The 27911-nt window shown below is 36.8% G+C and overlaps 1 protein-coding gene across 13 annotated transcripts in view; it reads left to right on the top strand.

The window, feature by feature from the left end:
* Positions 1-27911, top strand: part of FRYL (FRY like transcription coactivator) — a 182935-nt gene that overhangs the window by 47055 nt on the left and 107969 nt on the right. Inside the window, exon 1 of one of the 13 annotated variants that reach the window (XM_062575540.1) lies at positions 7276-7292. The exons of the other annotated variants lie outside the window; for them this stretch is intronic. The gene's annotated coding sequence lies outside the window, so the exon portion shown is untranslated. Of the gene's footprint in view, positions 1-7275; positions 7293-27911 lie in introns of those variants that run through there. 13 annotated transcript variants of the gene reach the window in all.

Raw genomic sequence — 27911 nt, 5'->3', positions numbered from 1 at the left:
TTATTTCAAGTTGTTTGACACTGCACCGTAGTAATTAGTTGCTTCCTATCTTTAGGCTTTTTTGCATACATGAAAGCTTGAAATTGCGTATTGGAGAGGGAGCAAACCACTGGAGTGGTCTGTGCAATTTAACTATTGGAGTGCCTATGAAAATCAAAAAAGTCGGGTTTATCGGGCATACAAGATGTGGTAACAGTCCTTGTTTCGAATATTGCTTTATCTGTCTTATTTTGAATATTGCTTTGCCTGTCTTATTTCCTCTTTGAAAAAGGTTGGTTAAATATCTTCTCAGAACTTCCTGCTAGGTTGCTTGAAACTGATTAGTTGCCTTGTGATCCAGGGCTGTTTGCTGTTCTGGAAAGCTGGGTTTTCAGGGAAGGCCAGATTGAAATCTATTTAATGTAAATCCTGATAAAGTTAGTAAGTTCTTCTGTGTTAGTTATGCTACTTTGAAAGCTATTTGATTTTTATGGATTTAGTTAATATTTTTAATAGGATTGCTGTTCGATCAAGATAATGCTAACTTACTGGAAAAGTTAAATATTAACATTATCCTCCTCTTTGATGTTATTCAAAGACTGTGTTCCACAAGAAGGCTGTGTATCTTCAGTGTCTTTTCAATACTAGTTGGAAAATTCATGGTTATATTTGACCTGAAGTGGGAAATATTACTTGCAGTTCTTTGCCTGAAGGCATTTTTTTTGTTAATCTGTATCATCCTGAAAATGAGTGTAGCAAGACTGAAAACCTCAAGGAAACTTGAAAGTAACAGTGACTGCAAATATACTATGTAACTTAAAAGGATAATTTTAATTGTGTGGGTTTTTTAAATTGAATATTTATGCTAGAATGATTAACACAAATTATTTTTTATAAGGTGAGAGAGGTAGAAAATCATATTCTTTTATCTCATCAATCTTGGCAGTAGAAAATACCAAGAACTGTGTTACGAAGGGGGAAAAGGTAATATATGATATGGTATACTCCTGGAGAAATAAAACTATTTTAGAATAAGCCTGAGTAACACTTCAAATAAAAAGAAAATGGAGATATTCGTAAGGTTAAAATCTGAAATGTGGTCTGTGAAACATAAATGACATTTTTTTTTTTTGTCATTTAAAAGCAAATGTTGAAAAGTTAAATTCTATTCATTTATTTCCTTTATGATAACTTATTCAGGACTGTCTTTAGGCATGGAAATGCCATTAGAAAAAGAAGATCCCATACCCTTTCTAACCTTTCAGGGTTGGCACTGAAACATCATGATAATATTTATTTATTTATTTTTGATCTCATTTCTTAGTCCTTCCTGAAGCAGAGTCCAGAGGCCTGACAGTTACAGAAACAGCAGTTGTTTTACACTGTGCTTGTTTTACGTAGGATGTTCAAAGTAGTTGCTACTAATGTTTCTGGGGAATTCAAAAAAAAAAAAAAAAGGTATAATGCTACTTGTTACAGAAAAGCCTTGTAGACAACTGTTCCATATTCATTTGTAGTAAATGTATTGATCCTAGTAAGTATATTGATCATTTTAGAAATGTTCCCACTAAATTGCAGATTATATAAGTAAGTATTTGTTGTAATCTGTACTTCAGTGCAACAGTGTCTGGTCTTTGAAATTGCTTGGGCCCTATAGCTTCTTCTAACATCCAGCACAGCCCTTGCCCGCCTATCATATGACTGATCTTACTGTACATGTACGGTTTAGTTGAGCTGAATGGCAGAACAGTAATGTACACATTCTTGAAGTGATGAATTGACTTTGCTTTAGAGGTCAGGTGTGTTGTGTGTGATTGGACCATGGATGGACCTTCTAATACTTCCTAGCTGGGCTTAATGTGCACTGAATCATGTAATGTGTAGGTCTAGTTCCAGCCTGAAGTTGCTGCAGGCTTATGTTACTAAAGCAACTCAAATTGCTTGTAGCCATCCTCTTTCTTAAAGGTGTTCATATCTGGGCAGAAAGCAAGGTGTAAACGGGACACTTACACTAACCATTCTAGTACACTACAAATGACCTGTGGTTGCTGGCTGAGCACCTCTGCTTCAGCACATCTACAGCCTTGTCTTGTTCTTTCCCACGCCTGTTGGTATCACTGTGCTCATTCGCTGGCATGCCTCACCTTGACTCTCGAGAAAGTAACCAAAATCCTCCTTGACTTATAGTGGTCTGCCCTCTTAAATAATGAGATTTGTAACCTGTATCCAAAGTCTTGCAAATACTGGAATCAGTATATAAACTACATATTTCTTGGAACTGTATAAATTGTTGCTTTGAGAAGAACTTCTTTTCTAAGTCCAGTCAAGTAATATGAATATATACAAATTCTCATTTTGTCAGTTTTTTTCTTTTTGCATGTTTTTCTTGCATAAAACAAAGCTCCAGTTCAAAGCTATTGACTTACAGTTAAATGCAAGTGTTTTCTTTTCCATTTTCTCTCTAGGTAATAAAATAGCTTACCAGGCATCTTATGAAAGACTTCCCATATATATTCTCTTAAGTGTTATGTCCACCGTGAAAGTCTAAAAATACATACTTGTTGCTTTTAATTTTAAACAAAATGTTCTTTCCTTACTAGAAGTCTATGTCATTTTCCTCTCTGAAAACAAGCAACTTAAGAGTCCTTGTTATAAACGGCATTTTTCATACAGTTTTAGAAATACATGGTGATGTCTTTTAGCTGTTGCACACTGAATTTTGCCAGACTCTACTTAGTGAATTAGCCTACTCGGCAATTGGCAAGGTTCAGAGGGTTGTAATCCATGTTTTTCTTTCCTGCTTCTACTGTTTCTGTTCTTGTTAAAAATAAAATGTTGTATTATAAACATTGTGGTTTATCCTGAAATCTTCTGTTATCCTGTTATCTAGTAGCAGTGTTATCAAGACAAAACCTCCAAAAGTCCAAATTTGCAATAACTGTCATCTATACATTTTTGCCTATAAAAGCATAAATATTAGATGTATGAGGAAAAAGAAATGTTAGAAGACTTGCACACAGTCATATAAGATAATTCGTTGTCCACTGAATCAGACTTCCCACGTGTGTGCATATAATATGAAAATATACTTTTGATGTACATGCCTATTCATATGGTATTAAAAGAAGTTTTTTGTCTTTTTCAGAATATTTTATTCCTGATATAAGTATTCCTACAGAAATCCTCCTGAAATCACAGAAGGGAAGAGCTTGTAGTGTTTTGTACAGTTTTCAAAATATTCTTAACATCTTAGAAGTTCTTAATGGGCTGATATTTTCTGTTTAGCTAGCTGCATCTAAAATTGTTAGTTTGCTTGCAGAAGCCTGCCAAAGGTGATTGATTGTTAATATTATGAACAAATAATACTGCAATACAATTTCAGATGGCATGGGGAAAGCCATGTAACTTTGGCCAAACACATCATTATCAGAAATAAATAACAGTTTTTAAAAGTATTCCCTAACATTCGTTAACCTTTAGTTTTAAAAGTTGATATAAAGAAATATTGGCAGTTCTTCCATTTATTGACTCTTCTTAAAGTGACTCCAGGAGATTTCTGTGCTCCTTGGGTTTTTGACCAATTGTTTTTTAATAAGTTTCTGGCTCTAATGGTTTAAAGAGTAGATGGGCGGGGGTGAAGGGAGGAGGGAAGGGCAGCTACAAAGAACCCAAAGTGTATTTTAAAAAGTCATTATTTTTGAGGTGCTGGGAGAGTTGGCTCATGATTTAGGAATGCATGCCCTTAACAAGGATTCCTTTGAAGAACTCTCTGTAGCCCAGTGTTAAAGGCAGGCAGAGACCAACCATAATTAATACAGTCTTTCAAATTAGTGGTGAAATTCATCAGCCAGTTCTAAAATCTGACTCTTATATCCTACTTATAACAAAATACGATCTCTGTTTTTTCTTACTTAGTAAAAGGAAAAAGAAATTCTTGAAATACAACTTTGAATTTATTAATGTACTAAATGGCAAAAGCATGAGTATGAGGTAATTGGAGGCATTGCATATACAATATTACCTGAAACAGACTTATAAAAGAAAATGAGATGCAATATCCCAAAGAGTTACTCAGTGTGTACACAGGTCCTTTTCCCTGTCTGGGTAGAAAAATAGCTAGGCCAATATACATAGCAATTTCATATAGTATTGTAGAAAAATACATTTGCACAAGGACATTATTGTTTTAATTATTTTAATGCATGACAACTGAGATATGATCACACTACAGCAGTGATAATTATTTTTTTCTCTTTTTCTCTTGTTAAAAAAAATACTCAATGATATATACTGTCCTGCATATATAAATCCTGTAAATTAATTAGAATTAGCTAAACTGTTTATCTGAGAGAGTACATCTATGCCATACTTCTCATGGCTGGTTTATTCCTAGCACAGTGTGAGGGGCATTTCTGAAACTATGTGTAGATTTTCTGTGTGTATATACATATATGCATGTATATGCATGTGTGTGTATATATATACACACACACACACACACTTTAAATCAGATTAAGGTAATCAGTACATCTTGGACTCACATAAATCATAATGTGGTTAAAGTTGCAGTTGTAAATCCATCTTAATTAACAAGTGTTAGCAGCCATGTCACAGTAATCCCAGTATCCAGTTGAGTAGCCTCTCAATTTTATGTATTTGACCCAAGTTTAATGTTATTTCTTATGTGTGATTTGATGGCAGTTACATAAACAAACATTATCTTTCTGTACTATTTGAGCTGTCAGTACTGGGAAACTTTTCTGATTTTTTTCTTCTACTTTTAGATTTGCTCGTTAAAATCTTGAGGTGCTTTCTGGTATGTTCTTGCGGTTGGTTTGTTTTTGGGCTAGGTAAAGGCAGCAGCTCAAGCGGATGGGAGGGTTATCAGCATTGGTAGTAGCTGATAATGTGGGCAGAGTGAGAGAGGTTTATCTTAAACTCCTTTACCCTGTGCTGAAATGGACCAGTATTCATACGGTAGCTTCCTTTATCCCAGATGAATGATGGTAAATGCTGAGCTTTAGCTATGTTGGACTGTAGCTGCAGGAATTCAGAAACCTCAAATCTAACTTAATAAAAGCTAGTTTTCATCATGGCCTTTGAGAAGGCAGTAAATGTTCCCACCAAGTAATCATTAAAAATGTCAAAATTTTATTGAGTTGCATACTTTAAAAGATTAAAAATCTTACTTTTCTAATTTTCTTGTCTTGAAATTGAACTGCAAAGATCCGTAAGTTTGTAAGCTGAAGGACTGATAATAGTATTTTTGTCCTCCACTCTTGGCACACCATTTATTATATTGCTGCCTTCCAAAGTCAGACTAGGTGTTTTTCAGGCTGAGGATTTTTTCTTTCATTTTGTATATTTGTATTGTAAAACAGTTGTCATACCCTTTGCACTGTACAAAATAATACCCAGCAATTTAATTTACTGTAAGTTTAACTGTTCAACTAGGAATTTGTTTGAAAACCAGCAAGTTGTAAACAGCTTTTTGGTGGTCCATGTTGTTTATAATTGTAAGTATTTGTACTGTTTGTGTGCAAATGACTCTTCCATAGTCTTTAGGAGAAAATCTCTCTGAATACCTATCCAAGTATTCTCTCGGAGAATTATAATGAATTCTATTGCCAAGAATATTGCAAACTGTTTTTTAAGATCTTTCTTTCAAGTCACTTTTCAAGCTTGGAATTAGAGCATCAGGTTTTGCCATGTTCTTTGTTAACTAAATAACTCTAAGTCAGTTTTGCCCGTTTTAGATGTTGAGAAATAAGTGACAAAATAATGCTGCGTTTATGTTGCTGCTTTAGATAAGAGCACAAAGAATATAAAGACATTAATAATTGAAGCATTCTCTTCAAGTGAAGTTTTTAATACAAATTATTCCTGAAGCATCTGCTAGCTATGTGCTTGCTTATCGTTATGAAACACTTAGAGTTCAGAGGACCTTCCGTTTTGCAAAAGCCCTTCTGTGCGTTTCTATTGATCGTCCGTAGTTAGTGAAGGCCGAGGACTCTATTTGGCGGGTGAAGGCATTTTTGTTTGGGTATCTACTGGGAAGATTATGGCAACGGGGGTGGGGGGAGCCGGGTGTTCCTGAGCCCGGGAGCCTGCGCCCCTCGCTTGGCTCTAGCGCCGCTCCCTTCCGGAACGGAACGGGCGCCGCAGCCGGGCATCCGCGCTGGAGAGGCGGGAGGAAACTTTGCAGTTTTGGCGAGCGGAGGGGTGCGGAGCGGTGCGGAGCGCAGCGCAGCGCAGCGCAGCGCCGGCCCGGCCGCGCGCGGCGGCTCTCGGGAGCGGCGAGCAGGCGGGGTGCGGCGGTAGCCCCAGAGCGGCCGGGCCGGGCCGGGGCCGGGCCGGGCCAGGCGGGGGCGGAGGAAGCGCGGGGCGGCGGGCGCTGCTCCCCGCCCGCCGGGCCCGCCCCGCCCCGCGCCCTGCGGCACCGGGAGGCCGCGCGGCGGCGGCAGCGGCACCCCGGAGGCGGCCGGGCGCAGCGCTTCCCCCCGCCCCGCCGCCGCGGCCCCCGCCCCCGGCCGCCGCCGCGGCCCGGCGCGATGCTCGGCCTCCAGGATTCCGTCTTCTTCGAAATTAACATAAAGTCTCTGCTAAAAGCCTGGAGCAGCAGCAGTAAGTATGTCGCCTTCGCCCAGGGCTACGGCGTCCTGGCGGAAATTTTTTGCGCATGCTGCTGTGTAAAATTGCGCTTTATAGGCAGAGTTTTTATGGTCATCCTGCGCGCTGGGTGCTGTATGAGAGACAAGCAAAGTGCTCTCCGCATCCCAGTTCTCACGTAAGAAAAAATAAGCGTTTATGTTTTCTTGGGTTGTAGTTGTTTCACTCCGATAAAGTTGCTTGCACCCGTTGCTGGCTGGCTGCGAGAGGTGGCAAACAGCTGCCAGTCCCTGCAGTGTTATCTGACACTGCAAAGCACGAAATGTTCCCTGAAGCAAAAGCAATTATCTGCCGAGGGTGTATGTGTGTTAGAGTGGGTATTATTTTTGTACCATAAGTGTATCAGTGCAAACCCCTTATTTTATCTGGAAATGGTGTCCTCTTTGATCTTCTAAATGGCCCAAACGTAGCATTTCTGTGAGGATTTCTTGTCTGGAATTGAAGCAGGAAAAGCAAAGGATGCTGCTCCCGGTAAAGACGGCCACTGTGTCCTCAGCTCACCCCCTCGCACACGCTTCGCTGCGGGGTCTCGGCCCGGGAGCTGCCCGCGCTGTGTGGCGGGCTCTGCTGCCGGGAGCCCAGCAGATTAACGAGAGGACGCTAGGAGATACCGCAGATTTCACAGTTGTACATCAACTAAGATCGTACGTATTTTATGTGTCTTAAGTGTCTTGTATTCATAAAGATGAAAAACAACTCAGGAGGAGGTGGCTGGCGTCTCAGCTTTAAGTTAGGTTTCATTAATCATTGTTTGGGGTGTACTGAGAAGCTCAGTTTCTGTCACCAGACACTTCATCAAAATATCCCTTCCGGGATTTTTATCCTGATCTAGCTTTCTGTGGGTGATAGTTCATATGTGTCTGCTTTGAAAGAATTAGTATTGAGTTATGGCACAATATGTTTATTAATCAGTCATAGGAGAGTATGCAAGTGGATACTGAATATGCCTTAGTAACTTATTCATACATAAGTTTTTTTCTTTGCATTAATTGCTTTAATTCATATTTTGGACTAGTAACTTCTAGACTTCTGATTTTAATTTAAAGCAATGGATATGTCTAACAGGCACCTTTATAGGTTTTGCTTTTCACTTTTTTTTGTTTGTGTCTTAGAATTTAACTGTCGGTGTTCCAAATGGTACCATGTAACAGTGCTTTAAAGTTGCTATTGTTCTTGCTGAAATGAAAGTAATCAAAAGGGAATTTAAAAAAAAATATTTTGCAGTAAAAAATGCAGGTGCTTCATAAAAATGATTAAGAATCCTTAAAGTTGATTTTATTAATAAATATTGTTTCTAGATTAAAATAAACTGTAGGATACATTCAGATATATTAAATTCAACCTACAATTAGATAAAGTAAATGCTGTATAAATAAGGAGACGAACTGCAGAGTCTAGATTAGGTAATTGTGTGTCAGCTGTTGTAAAATAAGAGGTAATAATAAAAATTAATAACAAGGAATATCTGAGAAAAGGTTCTGTATGATGTTATGTGTTCTCCCTTATGTCCTCTGTTACGTAAGCACAACAGAGAAAGATGTTTCTGAGTCTTTCTTAACCAAGTGGTACTTAAGATGATCTGCTAATGAAGGAGGTTTTTTTTCTGTTAACTAATCAGATTTCTATTTTACCTTTTTTCCACAATTTTCCCTTTTGTGAAAATTGACGTGGTTTTGACATAACTGCATGCCTAGTGTTTCAGCATATGAAAGTCACATTGCAATGTCTTTCCCCTGTGCAGAGCAGCTAGGAGCAGACCTTTAGATTAAGTTTATAATGCTTGGATTTAAGTATTGTAATGCATGCTGATACCTTACTGAGCTGAGTTGAGTGGGTGAACTAGTCACTTTTCTTTTAATACATTTTCTAGTCAAGTGATGCAGTATGTGCCGAATAAGGAATTATGCAATATTTACGTTGAGCAACGTTTGAAAATTCATTTAGTCACATATACTGAGGAGTTGCATAAGTTTTTTTTTTCTGGTGTTTTTATGCAATATTTACATATACATGCTACTTTTTGTGGGCTACTAGATAAACTTAGAATTTTGTATACTAAAGAACATTGAAGGAGGAGTGTGCGTACTTCTGTACAAACATAAAAATAGACATCTGTAAAGAATGTTTGAATGTATAACAGAAACTCAGCAGAGCTCCATGGGTCTGGTTTAAGGGCTTGCTTAGCTGGCGTAATGTTGTTGCAGTGCTGGCTAAGGTTTTATTATAGTTGATCTTTCTCCTTTCAGTAACAACAATGAAGTGACATTCGTATGGCCTAGTTTCAAAACACTGTCTCTGTGCCAACAATTTTAGGCATTACTTTTTTTAAAGTAGTCAGGAATATTCATTTTAACCGACTGTGCAGTGAGGGTGTTTAAGAATGGACTTGCTTACTGAACTTGTGGATGTAATTGAGACTTTATGTTGGCTCTTTTCAAGGCTGCACAGCTCCATAGTATGTAAGGAATCTTAGATATGATGATGAATCTCAGTTCTGAAGAAAAAAAATACATATCTTATAAGGTACATATTCTGATGTTTAGTTTAGTGTACTCTGAATAGGAGGTCTTTTTAATGATTCTTCTGAAGTTTTTGGTTTTATAGCAAAATACTTGTTGTAACTGTTTATGTCAGTGTAAGAAAGCTCTCAGTTTTTGCAAACAAAAACTTTGATAAAAGGAGATCTAGATGCTGTCAGAATTATATTTAGTAGTAAAATTTATGTGTTCAAAAAACAAGTGTGGTGCTTCTTACAGTGAAAAGCATTATGTAATTGAAACCTTTCTTTAAGATAGGACATATATTTTAATGAAAACTATGCATGTGGTCTTTTTGAGGCTTATGGTCTGTAGACGGAATCAACTGCTTCTCTGTAAACAGGACTGTCTTTGCTGCCTTTTAAAAGACCTTCTGTGTTTCTAATACTTTACTGTATTAATCATCTTTTCAAGTCAAGAAATAAAAACTATTTCTTAAGGATAGAAGAAAGCAACAAAAAAGCTGCTGTCTTTCTAATAACTCTCAATAAGCTTCCTATTGCTATGGTAAGTTCTGGTATGTGTATTTGGTAAATAGTATACCTGTCCTTTGTGTATTTATGTCTATCTTTAAGCTCATCTGTAGCTCATTACGGTACCTCTGTGTAGGAGGTAATTCATGAATTTTCTTATCAGTTTGAGTCACAAGTCAGGCACATGGTTTATGAACTTTGTGTCAGCTTACACAGTTGAAGAGAATGGCACTGTTCTTAAAGTTATGTCTGCCAAAACTGAACTGAGGCCATTGTCCTTAACTTTTTTTGGTGCAGGATATGTTAAAAATGTTTTTTGAAGGTAGTATATCATATCTGTGAACAAACCCATGGTAGGAAATCAAGCAGTTGTTTAGGAAAATATTTAATAAAATCGTAAATAAATGGACACACTTCTTTTGTATCCCCACATAAAAGGAAAGAAAACTATTGGAGCTGTGGATGCAAGGTACTGACAGGTGTTTGAAAACCAGGGAGATGTTTGGATCTTTTCTCTATACATGAAAAAAAAAAACAGTTGGACTTGAAAAGAGTCACTTAATCTTATAGGATTAGCTTGATTGAAGAGTTCATTCTTTTACAAATCAAAAATTAACTGTTGGTTTTCTCAAGAAAGGTTCTGTTCTGATAATACACTATGCTAAGTTTTGAAAATGCTACTAAATCCCAGTGTGACTACTGGAGATGGGGGGGGCCCAGAAGGACAGGGAGGGATTTTTATTTTTTTCTTTGTTTACTTGAGTGTATTTAAGTGTACTTTACAGTAGTGAATTTAATTGCTATTCTCTTCCTAGCACTACTGCAGCAGTAAGTTTGCTGCTGTAGGAGGAATAGCATACTTGTAATGGCTTCTCCATAGCTTGATAGTTGTTATTTAAAAGTATTTGCCAGTAGATACCACTGAATAAAATGTGAATGTGTCAGAGTTCTTTTGTATTTTGAGTAAAAGGGGATTATGGAGTGTAACCTCTATATTTGGCTCTATTTCTCAACTTAGGTCTCCTTTAATGCATTTCCTGGTATCTGATATGTTAGCATACATTCAGTTAAATGAAATACCAGTAACATGTTCTATGTAGTAAAATCTTATTTAAAGACAAAATAGCTATTTAGAGGAATTTATTTTCAGGGTATGGTTGAGTGGTTGTTCAAGAAGGTCTACAAGTGGATCTAGGCTGGAAGGGGAGAACTGTACTGTAAGTAAATTCTCCAAACCTGTCAAACTGTATCATTATAAAGCTGAACAATACCCAGAATGCAAAACTGAATCTTTTGAAGTTGTCAGACTTTTTCAGTCCTACTCCATTAGTCTGAGTCAAATGAATAGGATGAAATTTCACAAGGTGACGAACTGTTCACTTTGGCCAAAATGGGCAACCTTGCCCACCACTGTACAACCTTACCCACTTTTCACCTGCCATCTCTGCTACTTACATCATCCCTTGATGAGCTGATTAGGTTCTTAAATAAGCAGAAATTTTCCTGGAAGAGTGAAGGAATTTTTTGTTTGTGTATTTTGCAAACTGAACCATCCTAATTAAGTCAGAGGACAGTGGACCTGAGGGCTGGTGTAGGAAAAGGGTGAGGACAGCTGCCTGCAAGTGAGAGGCTAGCAGCCTCTTTTCGTGGCCCTGAGTGGAGGTCTCAGCTCAGCTGGATCATTCAGCCTTGCTCTCACATGTATTGCGCAGAAGCCTCCTTTATATTTGCTCACTTATCTTCTGCATGACTGAAGCTGTGTGATTTTTGGATAGTCTAGCTTTCACTGTTGCTAACCACACATGCATATTTATTTTTTTCCCTTTTTTTGCCTAATCTATTTGATGCCCTCAGTGTTTATCTGAAGATCTTTTTCTGTTTTTTTGTTGTTGCTTTTGTTTTGGAAATAATGTTTCTTATTTATTCAGTGCATTGTAATGTGTACATGCATGGAAATGTTGTGTGGATTGGCCATATGGGCATGAATGCTTATTAGGGAAGCATGTGTGACTAGATTTTTACAAATCAAAAAGTAATGTTTTGATGTTTTGGGCCTTACTTTGGACTTTTCTGCACATTAACACAGTAAACATGTTTTGTGGATTTTTTTTTTTTTTGGAAGATTGTGTCATCTTTGATGTTCTTTCTAATAAAATAACTTTCTAATAAAGTTGCTTGTATAGTAGTAAATGGAGTATGAGTTGGGATATGCATTATTTAATTTTATCAAGCATAAACATACTAGAATGAACTTTTTTTTGGGTATATTCGCTATTAGAGCCATAACCTTTGCTAAATTCATAACTAGATTTTGTAATGATTCAAATTGCAGATAAGAATGCTTTTGAATGAAAAAATTGGCCAGAATGCAAACCATTCTGTCAGCGAATGTTGCTAGAATAAAATGCATGCTGTGCATGGACTTCAGGAAAGCTCCAGATAAACCAATTGCAACAACCCATATCACATACCTCATTTCTGCTGACTTTTTTTTTCCCCCTTTCCTTTTTAAACTCTAGCTCTGGTGCTTTTGTATTTGAAGAGGAAAGGTTCAGACACTAGAGATTTAATAGCATTTAAGAGATCACTGACAAAACAGTATTTATTTAAAAGAAGTAGTTGACAACTTTAAACCTCTATATGGAGCAAAACTGTTGTTTGCTATTATATCTTGCTTGCATAGATTTGCAGTTTTCTCCTCTATGGAACAAATATTCTTCTTTACTCCTCTAGAAAGAATGATGATGCTAGTCAGAGTGAACTTTTAATTCTGTTAGATAAATTGCCAAATAGAGGGTAAATGTATACTTTAAGAAGAAAAGGTAATTTTAAGTCATAAGAGGTCCTTGTAATCTGAAAGATACTGTACCATGCTACTGTATATACAGAAGTTAATTGTTTGGACTCTGATATTCCTGGTTGCCTGTAGTAAGGTCACAAGCAAAGCTTTATATTAGTAAGTCTTGTGGAAACTACTTTTCATGAGAAATTTAATTGGAGTTTACTGGAACATTATTTGGATAATAGGTTGATAAGCAATAATAACATACCAAAAGAAAATGTTATGGTATAGAATTATGTTTTTTTTTTTAGTTTTAATGACATTAAGATTATGATATTTATTATTGAAATGCTAAGGTATAGAAAGAAATGAACTTTTTATCATTGACTTTGCATTGGAATATCTAATGAGACTAATCCAGGAGTAGTTATAGGTCAATAAATATTTTAAGTAAGTTGATGGTCAAAAAGCTAACTTAAAGCTATTTAGAGATGGAGAATGTTTCAATACAATTACAGAATTAAGTATTTTATGACTCTGCTTTTATGTCAGTGGATGTAGTTGAGACAAGAAGAGCAAAGTATACTTTAAAAAGCAGGGCTTTAAAAAAAAATAAGATTTTTTTTTACATTTTCTTGTTCTTTTAAGAGTGAAGAATAATTTTAAAATTCAAGGTGAAGAAAGAGGGTTTAGACTACTAAGAGTTTAAACCAAATAAGCAAACTTTTTGGAACTTACAAAATAAAAATGTGTATGAACAACAGTAATAGTAATTGGTTTCTTGCCTCAAGAATTAATTGAGATTTTAGAAGTAATTCATCTCTCAAAGGGATCATTGGAAAACATAGGCTGGAAGTAGAAATGACTGCTCTGGTTCTGCCTGCCTGGCACAGCTGGCCTATGGTTCTGTGAAAGTTTCAACTTTCTTGTTTGCAGCTTCCCGTCTAGCTTACTGCCACAGAATAGAGCGCTGGACTAGAAGGATATATTAATGCCTTAAACCCTGACAAATCAATAGTAACTAATGGATAATGTAAAGAATCATTATATTCACAATTGCTACCTAAGTAGCCTTGTGAATTGTCAGTTTTCTTCTTCTGGCCTCTTTTATTCATCATCCCTATTTGCTTCCTTTGTTGAGGTAAAACATAAGTTCTTCAGAGCAAGAACTTTTGTACTTGTGTAGGTGCTGGTATGTTTGGGTCACTATTGAGTAAAAACTCAGCTGGTCATTGTACAACTGATGCTAGGTTTAGAAAACTCAGTGTTCGACATCTCAGTGGAAACCTGCCTCCTTTCTCGCTCTAACATCTTGTTTGTGCCAGCTGTCAGCAGGACATATCATTTGGGCCAAGTATCACCAGACTTTTACTGTTCTTTCAGCTACAAATGAGGTCTTGTCCTGGAAAAAGGCAAACTAGCAGTCGACACTTCAGTTCATTTTTATGATGATAAAGCAAAGACAGAAGGAAGCTAGCCCAGATGTACTGAGTTTGGGAAGTCCACAATGTTTTGGATAGCTGGTTTAATAATATTTGGACTTCTTGGCATTTCAAGCTGCTACTGTTTTTACCAGGGTCAGTTTCTTCTCTCCTCTAATAATGCTCTTACTTATCTGTGGTGCAAGCGAGTTGTTCCTTGGCAGCATTTGGTACATCCCTTCTGCTCCTTTCATCTGTTTCTTTCGTCTCAGAGGCTTCAGTGTTCAGTTAGCAATGGTAATTTTTTTTTCAACGTCAAGGGTTCCTGCTCCTTGTAGTTTGACGGACCTTTTCTTACACTCAACAAAAAGGAAGTGAATTAGTGTTGAAATAAGAGGTAAGAAAAAAAAATCCAAAGATCTAGTTTTACCTAGCTAGAGCTTTAAAAGGGTAGAGACTAGTTTTTATATATGTATTTATATATGGTTATATATGTTGATGATCCAATTACTTTTTTTTCCTTCCTTGGTGGACGAATAGAACTTTACTTTGTCTTTTGTGGGTTTAGTGAACTTCTAGTCAGCTCAGTAGTGAAGTAGATTTTTTTTTATAGTGTAATTAAAACAACTTTTTTGATGTTATCAATACTTGACCGTACAAACTTAAATATCGTATCAGCGGGGGAAAAGATTGGTGATGAGCTCTGGATGTGAATCTTGACTTTCTAGGTCACCAGTTTGCATATAACTCAACAGTGGCCAAAGCTTGTTATCGTTTCATGGTTTTGCATTTGGTCTTACTTCAGGTGTCAGCATTAGAGAACTCGCTATTTGCAGTTCGTGGTAAATCTTAAGGCCCTGATCACTGATAGAGGCCTCTAGTAACTGCTGCAGCACAAATAGCAATTTTGGCAAAAGCTATGCGACTGCTTACCTTGCTCTTTGCTTGTGTCTGTCCCCTACTCTCCCATTTGTTCCATTGTTAATCTGGCTTTATTAATAAATTCTGTAGGCTATTGATTAAAGGAAGGTTGATGAAATAATATGTTTTCTTAAAATAGGTACAGATTTTGCCTAAGTCATATATTGGTGGAGATGAAGCTAAGGTCCAAAACCTTGACCAGGGAAGTTGAGATTTGCAGGGCTGAGTGGGAACAGTAGGGCAAAAGATAGAACACTGTTTTCTTAATAGTATAGCCAAGCAAGAATGAAGCAAGGTATACTGATAATGTATTTTGAAAATGAAGCAATACTTACATATTAAAATTTAGAAGGTAGCTGCATTGGCTAGGTATCCATGCTAATTCTGGTTAGTAGCCTAAGTGACTTTCTTTCTTTCTTTCTTTTTTTTTTTTTCCTCCGCATGTAGCATGTAAGGAGAGTTGTGAATTAGATGAGCATTTTTGTGATATACTCTGCCAGAAAATTTGCCCTCTGTTCATGAAGAGGGCCAAGTGTTGGTGAAGTTTTAAAACAGAATCTTAGTAGCGACTTAGCTTTCTTCCAGTCTATTTCCTCCCTCTCTTTTTTCTTTTTTTTTTTATTTGTAGTAAAGTGTTTCAAAGTCATCTCCTAAAAACCATACAAATTCTGCTCCTGTCATTGATGGCCAAGCCATAATTGGTGCCAGTGCATACAGTTAGAGCCTTAGTGATTTTTCAAGCCTTAAACTCTTGTGGTATTCAAATCATTACAGTTCTGGACGTGGCTGTTATACAGTTGTCCCACCTCCTTACAGAATGCCTTCTTTAAAATACAAATTTTATTATAAAGGTTGTTTTTCCTGTCCATTAGTATGGAAGACCTTCAAACAGATTTTACCTTATTTCATTTTGTGGGTCAGTTCCTCAGTTATTTGCTATTTTGTTTGTAGACTGTAGATATTTTCTATGTTTTTGTGTCTTCCTGCAAAAGTACCACTAATTTTAATACACAATTTGCACCTGACAACAGTGTAGGAAATGCTGCTACAGCACTGTATAAACAATGTAGCAGATATAAATATGGACCTTATAGAAGGAAAAGGGTGTAGGGCTTTTTTTTTCTTTTTGATGATAAAAACTGAAATAAAACAGGTTTTGCTCACTGTGTCATACTTGCAAGTCCCAGAACATGCTCAAGAAGTCCATCCAGCAGCTGGGCAGAGTGTTGGTTCAGCACTAAGGCCCCAAGATGCTTGTGTCTAATTCTCGGGTGCAGGATCCAGACAAGGATGATGGTTGTCAAGCCTTTGTTGGGTTTTCTGAGTGGTTTTTAGGTTGTGAGCCATGTGGGGGTTTTGGATATGCCTTTTTGTACCCTTTTGGAACTGACAGCTGCCTGTGTCTCCGTGCTGTCCCACCTCTGAGTCATTAGGAGCCATGGGGGTTCTGGGTGCCTGGTGAAACCACAGGTAGATGTGCTGGGGTCTCAGCGGCCTGTTGGCTGGAGGCTGTGCTGCGAGCCCCTCCAGCCCTGCCGCGTGTCCCTTCTGGGGCCTCGCACCCACACCGTCCCATGCCTGCCCGTCTGAGCTGCTCTGCAGCAAACACTGCAATGCTCACTGCAGTTCATAGGAACTGTAACTATCACTGTGTAGTGAAATATGATAAATGTTTGTATTTTGGAGAAAGCAGGCTACTTTCTAAAATAAATTAAAATCAAATTTTAAAAAAATAAGATGAAAGTTGAGGAAGCTTGGATAAAAAACCCTTTATTTTCAGTAAAATGCAGCTCAATCTTTTAAATCACAGTTTGGCCATGTGTTTTCTGGACAAACCTATTTTTATTTCAGATGTAACTCTCCTCCCTTGTAGTGGACAAAGAAGCCGTTAGCTCTGAAAGCTTGATACATTTACAGTGGCTAAGAATAGTACTGCATGACACAGTATTGTTTACAATATTGTTTACCTTACATAGGTCTAGTATGCCTCTGGTTATATTGACATGCTACGTGAGGATTTTGAGGCAGCGTTGTGTTATGCTCTTATGCTTTTACTTTCTTTGAAGACTTAAATCTCAGAAGAGTTCTCTATTTTTCTAAGAAGTTGGCAAAACTTCAGATTCTTGTTAGTTTTGTTTACTTCTTTGTGTAATTAGCATAGACACATTTCTACAGAAAGTAGAGTTAGAAATTTAAGTGCTTCATGTCTAAGTTTTTTTTTTCTCCGTATGGTTAACTAGGGCTTCATGTGAGCTCAGTGCTACCTTATGCTATTACGTGAATACTTAAAAGTGCAAAGAACCTCAAAACACAGTTCCCTTTTGCTAACTATAGCAGCAAAATAAATGTAAGTAACCCAGAGATCAATCCTGAACCTGATTTTTGTATTCATCAAACTTTCACACACACAAAAAAGTGCTCACTGATTTAGCACTTGACATAGCTGTTGTCCCCTGGAGCTGGCTGACTGAAGGGACTCTGCTCAGAAGAGTGCCTTTGGTAAATAGGAGAACATAGTGGAGGCAGCTAATTTAAAACAGAGACTTTGCAACAGTGTAACTAATTTCTCAGTAGTTAGTTGCTTGTGAAATGAACTTAATTGTAGCAGATTAGTATTACTTGAAAAGATGTTTTTAATGTGCCATTATCAAGAAATTTATGCTCTAGTTTAAAAATAACCAGTCTCTCTTGTACACTAAAACTTTGGTTATAGTTATATTGGCAACTGAAACCCATCAGAGCACAGTTTTCAAAAGTGCTGATGCCTCTCAGTACAGGATAAAAAACCTTTTACAGAGCATCTTCAGAATATCGTTATTTGGGGAACAATTAAAGAAGTTGGACAGTTACCTCATTACCTTGATGTGCAGAAAGCTGCTGCTGCTTTTTGTTTGTTTTGTTTTTAATCCTCAAGGAACTTGCTTGTAAGAATGTCCTTTTGAAAATGTTGGATTTTTTTTTCTTTTCTTCTTGGCATGTTTGTGTTAACATGTGACAGATTAAGTTAGTCTTCAGAGATTTATTTTCCTCTTCAGCTCGTACGCTTCTGTGTAGGATTAGTAGACAAAACTGACAGCATCAAAATGCAGTTCAGTTCTTTCCTGAAATTGGTACTTAAGGCACGAGATTTATTCTAAACCTAATTTGTAGCTTAAACATACTCAAATTCTCAAATGTATTTATTCTTTTTTTTCCTGTGTGTACATTTTATGCTTTAATTTTCAAATATAATCAAATATCAGCAATACCATTAAACTGCTTCTGGATACTTCACTAGGCAGTTACTTAAAAAGATGAGAAACTGCTCTTTAAGTGGATCTTGTCTAGGGAAATGTCATACCTTTCTGAGCTTTAACTCATAGAAGTATTTTTCATCTGAAATATTAATATGCTAAGAAAGCTATCTGATTCCTTTATAGATTTTTTAATAAGATTTTTATGATATGATTTGAAATAATTGTTTATTTTACAACTGATACTTTGAGTTTGGACTTTTTTTCCAAAGACTCAGGAAGGGTGTCGGTTTGACATTAATGAGGATAAAAGCCCTTTCCTCATTCTACTGTGAGCTGGAATTGCCACCTTCTCGTGAGGAAAGAATGGGGGCGGAAGGAGGACTGTAAAGAAACTACCTTGGATTGGGCAGGGCAAGATAACCCTTTGCAAAAGCTTCTAGTGTCTGCGATTATCTTTTGAAATAAAATCAAAAGTAATTTTGTTGACTATTTTGTCACTATTTTCTCTTTCAGTACAACATAAAAATAGAGAGTTTTTTACATACATGTCCATAGATTTTTTTTGGTAGAATGTTTTTTATATTTTTCGTTCTTCAAAGGGAGGATAGGGAAGTTTATTGTTTCCTAAGAAATCTGTGGGTTAGGAAAGATGGAAAAAGACATTAAGTTTCTTTTTCTGTTTGCTGCTTAACAAAGGCATGCCTATAATCACCTTGACCTTGTTGTTTGTTCTTTGTATGTGTGTTTGTTTCTATGTTAAAAGGAAACAAAACGTGAGATACAATATGGTTGTAATGACAGGCATAGAGTTAAAATTGTCTGCACAACCAGTTATCATTGTATCTGTATTCCTTCTATACTTTAGCCTTGCCTTTTAGTTTTTTGGGTACTGTTTCTTAAAGCTTTCAGTTTAGGGTTGAGATCTGCTTTCCTTCCTGTTCATGCAATCGGCATACCGTAAATGCAAAGTAAGTATTCAGAGTAAGTTCACGCTCGTTGTTGTTGTGGAATGCTGGGCCTGTAACTTATAAAACAGTGTATGTGGAAATTTGGAATAAACATTTGTAAAAATACTTCTTTTTCTTTCCGTTTCTACTCTTACAGTTTTCTGGCCTGACTGGCTTATCTTTATGCCTCCCTTTACTTCTCTTATACCTTTTAATTTAATACTGCTTAGCCAAGCATTGATCTTTTTTGTTGCCTGTGTTAGATCATGCTTAGCACAGAATTAAGAGTCTTCTCAAGGGACACATCATCAATGTATTTTCCCTGCTACAGCTTTCAGTGTGCTAGTCCAGGAAGGAAAAATAGTTTTCTTCGCTAGCAATAAATGTTCTGTATTTTTTTTCATCCATGGGTTGAGCAGTGCACTTTTTTTTAAACTAGGTAGGAAGAGCTGGGAGGAGAGTGTGTGTGCATGTGTTGCAGTGAAAAATAGTAGTACATAGGTGTTCATCTGCAAGCTTACCTGTCACTTGAGTCACTAGAAGGTGATCACTCAGCTGACCGTGAGTCATTCTGTAGTTCGCAGACTGCAGTCCATAGGCCATGAAAAGTAATTGAGAGAAACCAAAGGCAGCTAACAGGCTCAACAGGAAACTGCATCTCCCTCGAAGCATCCCCCGCCCCAAATGTCTTCTAAAGGCAAAGTCTGGAAAACACGAATACGTGTGGTAGGATTATGCGTAAATGGTAGGGTCAAATGGATCCATTATTTCTGGATTCTTACTGGTGAAGCTGGGTGGGTGCTGCAGCTGGGCTGGGAATCCAGCACTGAGTAATGGGAAGGTATCAAAATTTTATCTCATCAGAGAAAGCTCTTAACAGCTCATGTTTGTAAAGAAAAATTTGATGGCATGAATCCTTGGAACTGATGCTAGATAAATAGATACCTGAACTCGGCTCTTCCAGTGTGTTTTTTACTCCAAGAATTAATCTAAGGAAAAGAGAAAACATGTTCAGTGCTTTTACAGGTAATAACCTCTCTACTGTCAAGTGAATGCACAGTACTATCTAAAAGCAAAAACCAGGATTAATATGGTGATGAGCTGGAGTGAATTAGGCTCCACTGAAAGTCAGGGAATGCTGCTAGCGCAAGCTTAGTGCTGGCTTGGTTTCCATTTGCCTGAGGGCAGATGGATCAGAAGAACTCTAACAGGACAGGTCAAAGTTATATTATTCTATCTGTGCTTTCAGTATTTAAATGAAAGTAGTCATTTTTACTCCTGTTGCAGTAATGATTTCACATTAAAAAAAAATAAAAATCAAATATTGCTCCTCAAAATGAGTAGTGTAGGATTTTTGTTTGTTTACTTGCCTTTCTTTTTTTTTTTTTTTTTTTTTTTTTTTTTTTTTTTTGCAGTTTAACACTATAGAAGCCCAATTTGAGATGTAGGAAGTTAAGAAACAAATTGAGGGCTTTTATTCTTAATTCGTTATTATTTTGAGGAAATATAAAATTTGTAGATGAGTGAAACTTAATCAGTTAAACATGCTCAGTTATACTGTAATGTTTTAAAGGAAACTGAGATATCAGAATATATTGCTGTATTACTTGACAACACAGCACTACTACTTTCTTTGTGCTGTGTGAAGGATTTTGACGGTAGGTCATACTAGGTCTTTGCTATCAGTCTGCTGTGAAAGAAGGCACTAGATAACAGCTGTGTACCTGCTGGGGTATCTTTGCTTTCTCTGAGGAGTTTGCAGCTGAGTTATAGAGGTGCTTTCCGGCAGAAGTACATATATTAAATCTAACTCGTATTATTATTTATGCAGCATTAAGTTGAGTTGAAAGTTATTGTTATGGTTTATATAAAACTTCAGTACAGTGAATGCATTTCTGAAGATCAGCCCTGAGAATTTAACCAACAGCACTGATCCTTTATGTTCCTGCAGTTGGTTACACGATGGATTGTGTTCTAGGTTACGGACAGATGAAACAGGCTAGAGAAACTCTTTTATCATTTATATTCCCTTAAGCTGATCATGTAGCTGCATGGAAAGGGCTGTCTGATGCTGAAGTAAAATGCATTTAAAACATTTGTAATTTTGATGAGTGCTATGAAATAATTCTGTTATCTTTCCAAGTGAAGGGTTTTTTTTGAAATTCAAAATATTTTTTTTCTTTTTTTGATTAAAGCTGTTTATCTGAAGAGGTGGTTTATTCTTTGCTGGCAATTGTTCTAGAAAGGGAATTATTTAAACAATGCAATTTTAATGGCTTGACACTTTAATGGTCAGGATTTCCTGATGTGATGCCATAATCAAGAATGACTGGGCAGGACTTGAGACGATTTAGTTCAAAAACAATTTCCTTTTTTTACCCTCTCCCCTCCTCTTCCTTCTTCCCAGCTCCCGAACCTTTGTGCTTTGTCATTGGCTTTCCAGCTGCATATGTATGCTTTGCTCTCTTGGCATCTTGTGCTATCCAACTTATTCATGAGTTTCTCCTTTTTTCTTTTCTCCTTTCTCCTCTCTCTCACAATAATCTATGTGTATGGTCTGTCTTCGAGGGCTCTGTAAACTGTTTCACATAATATGAGTGGTAATTCTTGCACATGCTCTAAGTAATTTCAGCCAGTATTTCCCATCTGTGTCCCAGCTCTTGTGTTGTTAAGGAATTTTTTATGTATAAATGTAAAACTGTTCCTGTGTAAACTTTAGTGTTTTTTTTCAGTGTGTTTGTTTTGTTTTCAATTTCTTGTTTGTAAAGCTGGTTACTTGCTCCATAGGTGATGTTCTTCCCTGCCATCTTGTAGTGAACAGATTAGAGTTATGTGGCCTGGGAGATCAAGTGAGCTTTCAGCAACTGTATTTGTGGTTGTAGCTGCTTTTGCAGCTCTGGAGTCTGTTCTCCGTGGACAGAATGAGCTCGGCAGCCACTAGTAATCTAGTTCTGACCTTAGTTCCTTAGATCTCCTGGCACTTCCTTGAATGTCAGATCTGAATGTCTGAGCTCTTTTTCAACCGTTATAGTCCTTAAGAAAAGTGTCTGTGTTTTCTACCTTCCATAGGTATCAAATACCTGCATGTCTGATTTAGATACTTGTACATGGTAACGTGTGGCTGTGGTTCCTCCTGTTGAATCTCTATTCTGTAGAGAAGCAGGTTCTTCATAGACAGCGTGAGGATGGTGTGTTATTGCTCTTCTGCCTGTTCTTAATTATTTCAGTGCTTTTTTCTTTTTGAACCTGAAGGAAAATTTTGCCAAGGGATAAATACTTAAACTGGTGTTTTGAAAATCGGTAGTGGGTGCTCCTTTCATGTATGAGAGAGGTTTAGAGAGAAGCTTTTGGTGAGCTGCTACTTCTCACCTACTTAGAAAGGTAAGAGGAATGACTAGAATAGTCTTTATTAAGAAAGTCAGCATGATTTACTTGGTGAAATTCCTACCACAATTTTTCTCTTCTTGTGTATCTGACTTTAGGTGAAAGATGTACTTAAAATATTTTTCCTGATTTTTATCTGTGTGATTTTGGTTGGGGTTAATTTTTATCCTTCATGGGGCTAGTCTGTTCTGTCTGTTCTAGATTTTTTTTGAAAAGTAGTAGCATACCTGTTTTATTTTGAGAAGTCTCAAAATAAGGTGGAGCAGAAACTGCCAGATAATAAGTCTAGTGTGAGATGGGAATATTTGCCAGTTAGACTTTGTTCAGCCATTAAAGCAACTAGGTCAAAAGTATTTATTTTATTTAGAATACTTGCCCAAAGAGTCTCTCAATACTAAAAAGGGAAAAGTGGGTTTGGGACAGAGAATGTAGTAACAAGTCTCACAAATATGGGAAGAGCTTAAAAGGAGAAATGTCTTCCAAGGATTTGTGTGTGTGACACACATAGACTGACTTACTATTTCTGCAGGCCGTAATCGCAGGTGTGGAAATGATGGAGGAGAAATTTTCTTGGAACTTGCATTGATTTTTATAAACAGTGCTTTGAAGTATTATTACCAAAGAAACTTTCTCTTCTCATTTTTCCGCTATAGGATACAGTCTGGTTAGATTTCTGGAAAGTATGTCAAGTGAAAACTAAAAATACAGTGTCAGAATCAAATTGTCTGAGGATTTCACAGTGGGGAAAAAGACTACTGAGTCTTTGGAAAGGCAAGACCACTTAATCCTGAGGAAGAAGCTCAAATTTGAGGATGATCAGTAGCAATAAAGACTGTATCTGCTGAGTCAGCTGGGGTTCAGTACAGTTAGAGCTGGTACCGCAATAAACCCAGCTTATGAATGGATTCCATGAAGAACCACCAGTGGTAGACAGTCTGGGCAAAACAGTGTGAAACACCTTGGTGTACTCACGTTGTCAAGTGCTTCTGCAACCAGGTAAAGTGACTGGATCAATGAATAGTGGATAGTGACTGCACCTCCTCTCACACTCTGAAAGCAAATTCAAATCACTTAAGTGAAAACGTGACTGAAAGAAATAAATCACTTCAGAATAATTTTAAGATGTGTATTTCAGAACACTTTCCCCCTTAGTGTTATTTTTAGTCTCTGAGTCTCCTTAAAATAGAACAGTGTTTTGGGTTCTTTTTAACCTTTTGTTTTTTGAGTTCTGAGCACCATTTCCTTTTCATTGAAGGTGCACTGTATTTCTTGTGTTGGGAGATTTTCGATAGTTGCTTTTATAATAGCTCTTTGTTTTTGATACATAGGCTAGAAGCTAAGATTTGGAATGTACATCTGTCGTTAGAGAAGATTTTCACCATTTCTCCCATTCAAATCATCAAACATGTTCATGGAATGAGTTTTCGCTGGTGTGAGCTCAAGAGACTTTGGAAACAGTAGAAACAAGATAGTATATAGCAGTCCCACAATTACACTTACTGAAGAAGTTGTCTGCTCTAGAAAACAGTACACTGGTCTGGGAGGCAGGAAACCTAGATTTAACTCTTAGGCTGTGCTCATAATTTGTTGGGATGATATTGGTCAGATTGAGTCCTCTCTTTGAGCATCAACTTCTTTTTTTTAGGAAAAAAACAACGATTTCTTCAATTAGATACCTGAAGATTTTTTGCTAGAGAGCACTAACAGTTGTAACAGATATTTTTCCATATATATTAAAAGCACTTCTGTGGGATAGAATGAAATGTTCTAGAGTTTATCAGGGTAGGAGACAAAGAGCTTAATTAAATTACCATGAAGTAATTATGCAGATAATATTTTAAATCTTTTAAAATTTTCATATTCTCAGTTGGCTATTCAAACACTATTCTGCAACAGGAAGCTTAAAGGAGTTGTGATACTACCTCTGCTGCAAAAATAATGTCAAAAAAACCCAACTATTAAAATGTAGACTGTGTAAAATGATTTACTACCTTAGAAATTAGCATAACAAAAATCCTATTTGGTGAAAACTATACTGTGTTGAATATCCATGTTCTGTAGTTGGATAGTGTATTTAAAATACTTGGAAGAATTCTGGATATGTTTTCAGCTGTCTTGGGAGAGAGGAGATATCTGATGGAACTTCTGTTTCAGTCTAACCATTTAAAACTTCCTGAGAAAGAATAGGAACTAAAACAGAGCAAATTTGAATTAACACATGAAAAACTTTGAGAGGACCATTTAAAGTAAATATGAACACTTTGTTAAACACAGAATAATATTTTTTTTAAAAAAGTATATGAAAGCTAAAATTAATTACTTTGCATTAGCCATCAAGTGAAACGCATTCACCCTCTGTCACAGGCTGATGTGGAGTAGGTGGTTACCTGTCGTTTCTTGCTTTGTACGCTTGAATCCTGAATAGCACCATTCGTTTAAATGGGACAGTATTACACTCAAGTACTTGCTGCTTTTGAGCAATATGGAGAGAAGCAGAGTGGTGAAAATATCATTCTTTAATATAAATTTATGTATAAATAAACTTTCATAGTTCTGGATTTTTTTGTATTTAACGTGAAACAATTTTGTCTCTAATTCAATGAACATCAGTGTGTATTGCTTTTTGACCTAGTGTATACCGGCTGTCTCATTATTCTTCGTGTTGTTTTACTGTTCCCCGAAACTGTCCAAACAAGTCGGTGTGTTCCTGGCAACCAAACACTGCTGTTTAACAGATACTTCCTACAGCTCTCCAAGGGCACTTGCTGCCAGATTTCCCGTGCAGCACCAGCTCCCATCAGAACAAACACACAGGATATTTATTTCAAGTGAATAACAGTTAAATGTTTTCAGGCGATTTGTGAATGTAGTGTCAACTTGTAGTGTCAAGTTGTTTTTGAACTGTTACAGCTGGTATGATTTTTGGTTCCAGATTTCATCCTGTAGTTAAAACAAACAAACAAGCAAAAAGCAGGACAACCAAAATGGTTTTGATATAATAAATTTTAATTTTTAAAAATAAGGCCCTACAAAAGAGATTATTGTATTATTGACATCTAACATTTCTCTACGAAGTCAATTTTAACTAGAGGAAAATAGTAAAAAACTGTTGGTGGAGCCAAACAAAAAAAAAACCCAAAACAAAACAAACAAACAAACAAACAAAAACCAGTAGTCAGTGTTGTGTTCCTTAAATTATTTGGGGGAAAATACAAAACAATTTCTTCAAAGAGAAAATCTACTTCTCTTTTTTTAGAAACCAAATGAGTCAGTGTTATCTTGTTCTGAAGAGTGTTCCATATTTTGTAAGCTGCCTGTGCTCTAAACTTTTATTTTCTTAGGCAGGTAAGAGCCTCAAATAGTTTATGCTCTTTCAGCTTTAGTGGCAAAAAGTTATGGAAAGAAATCATTTAATCCTGCCCCATAATGAGACTTTCTGTTAAATATGGTGTTTAAAATCCACATAGTGGTGGATTTTTATTGTTAGCAGTTTAAGTTCATGAGTAAATGAATCCCAGTGAACATAGTCAAGCAACATTATTATCCAGTATAATTAAGTTAACAAATCTGATAACAGATTTTGGCTTTCCTTTAAGGAGCTACTGTACAACTTCTTATTAAATAGACAATTTAGTGCTCTCTCCCTTTTCCTTCCTATGTATTTTTTCTTTTCTCTCTCTCTCTCTTTTTTTTTTTTTACTAATTTACTAGTTTTACGTAGCAGATAGAACACAAACCCTGTTATATATGAGATAAGAATCACTAATATGAACTGTTATCACAGTCATGAATTACAGAGTCCTCAGTAAGTTACTGCACAGTAAGTCAATCCTAATCTTTTATTCTGCCATTGGAATATGCTGGCATTTCAACAAAGATATCTGTAGTCTTTTCATGACAGTATTTAAAATTGCTTCGGTGTGACATTTTTCTCTTGTTTTAGGGGTACATTACAAACTGAAGAATTTGTGTATGTAAACATAAGTTAGTAATATGCTTTACTGTGGATTTACCTTATCTCTGCGTTGCTGTTGAAAGAAGAAAAAGGCGATTTGCTCTTCTTGTTTCCCTTTCTTCTTTGTGCTTGCACAGGCGTGATGTGGCTAAAGTTAACCTGGGGAAACAAAGACTACGTGTGCTGCTTCCCCAGCTCAGTTCACTACAGAGCTACGCTTGCTTCTGTTTGCACAGAAAGAGCATGGTACAGAGAGTATGAATGAGTCTTTTGACAATATTGTTGCATATAGCATCTGAAAGAGTGTGTGTAAAATTATAACGTAGGTGTGGGGTTCGTGGCACTGTAGACTGATCTAAGGCTGTCACGGTACAACATTTTCCTGGCTTCATGGTCGTGCTTTCTGCCTTGCACTGAAATTTCTGCAGCAGTTCAGGAAGCTGAACTGGCTGTAATCCAATTGCTTCTTTTTTCCTTTTAGGGACAGGTTTTTGTCCAGATTTCCCATGCTGAGTTGATTCACTAAGTTGTCACATGGGCAGCAATGCAGGTGTGAGGGAGACAGCCTTACAAGTTGATTTGTCTGCAGTATGCCTGATTTTCAAGTTAAGCTGCCTCGGAACTTCATCCTTGGCAAGAGAAACTTTTTTTTCTTTTCTTTCTTTCTTTCTTTCTTTTTTTTTGGTATACTTTAAAAATAAACATAGTAAGACATGTTTCATATTGAGGGTTATTTGACTACTGCCCAATGCAAAATAAAGATAACATGTTCAAGAAGATCAGTTTTTGATGTTCTCATGATTCTTAAATTGCAGGGCTTTTCAAGGCAATTTTTTAAAAACTGCAGAGTGAAATGTTTTGTGTAAATGCGTTCTTAAGACTTGCCTGTATAGGGCAAATCTCAGTGTCCGTGGGTGAATCCAGAAGGTTAGGTCTTGTTTTGGGAACACATTAGTTCTACTCAGCTGACGTCCAGGGAGATAAGAACTGGTCAAATACCAGTTTCTCATCATTTAAGAGTATTAGCTGGACAGGAGCTGTGCCATGTTCCCGTTAGTCCTCGGTTGGGATGATACGAGCATCATGGCACGCTCCAGTAGGTAAGTCTAGAAGAAGCCAAAGTAGCTGCTTTGGGAAACTTTCTGTGACCAGACACAACTAACAAGGCTCAAGAAGAGGTTTAAACATCTCTGATTTCTTGACAATGAGATATCTTTTAGCTTCAATTTGTGTGACTTAAAATAATGAAAACCTTCATATTTAGGATAGAAACAACTTTAATTAGAAATGTGTAGTATCTATTAGAGTCCTTAGGTACCTTTTATTGTATTTTATTTTTAATTCTGCTGCAGGTGGATATGGAAAGAGAGTAATTCAAAATCTGTATATGTTGCACTATTTTTGTGTGTTGTGAATCTCATTCTACAGAGTTTCTTGTAGTTACCTGCTGTGGTCAGGAAGGATGTATTCGTTCTCTCCCCTTTTTGTCTTCTCACATGTGTGTGCTTTTTTTCTTAACACATAATGTCTCTCTTTTACTGCCTTTGAAAGCATCAGAGTTTGAAAATGACAGGAGCAGCATCGATGTTGGAGGATGTACACAGTGA

Source organism: Rhea pennata, chromosome 4, assembly GCF_028389875.1.
Source record: "Rhea pennata isolate bPtePen1 chromosome 4, bPtePen1.pri, whole genome shotgun sequence".
Classification (NCBI taxonomy): Eukaryota; Metazoa; Chordata; class Aves; order Rheiformes; family Rheidae; genus Rhea; species Rhea pennata.
The sequence above is the reverse complement of the archived record's forward strand: the minus strand, read 5'-3'. Positions and strand labels throughout refer to the sequence as shown.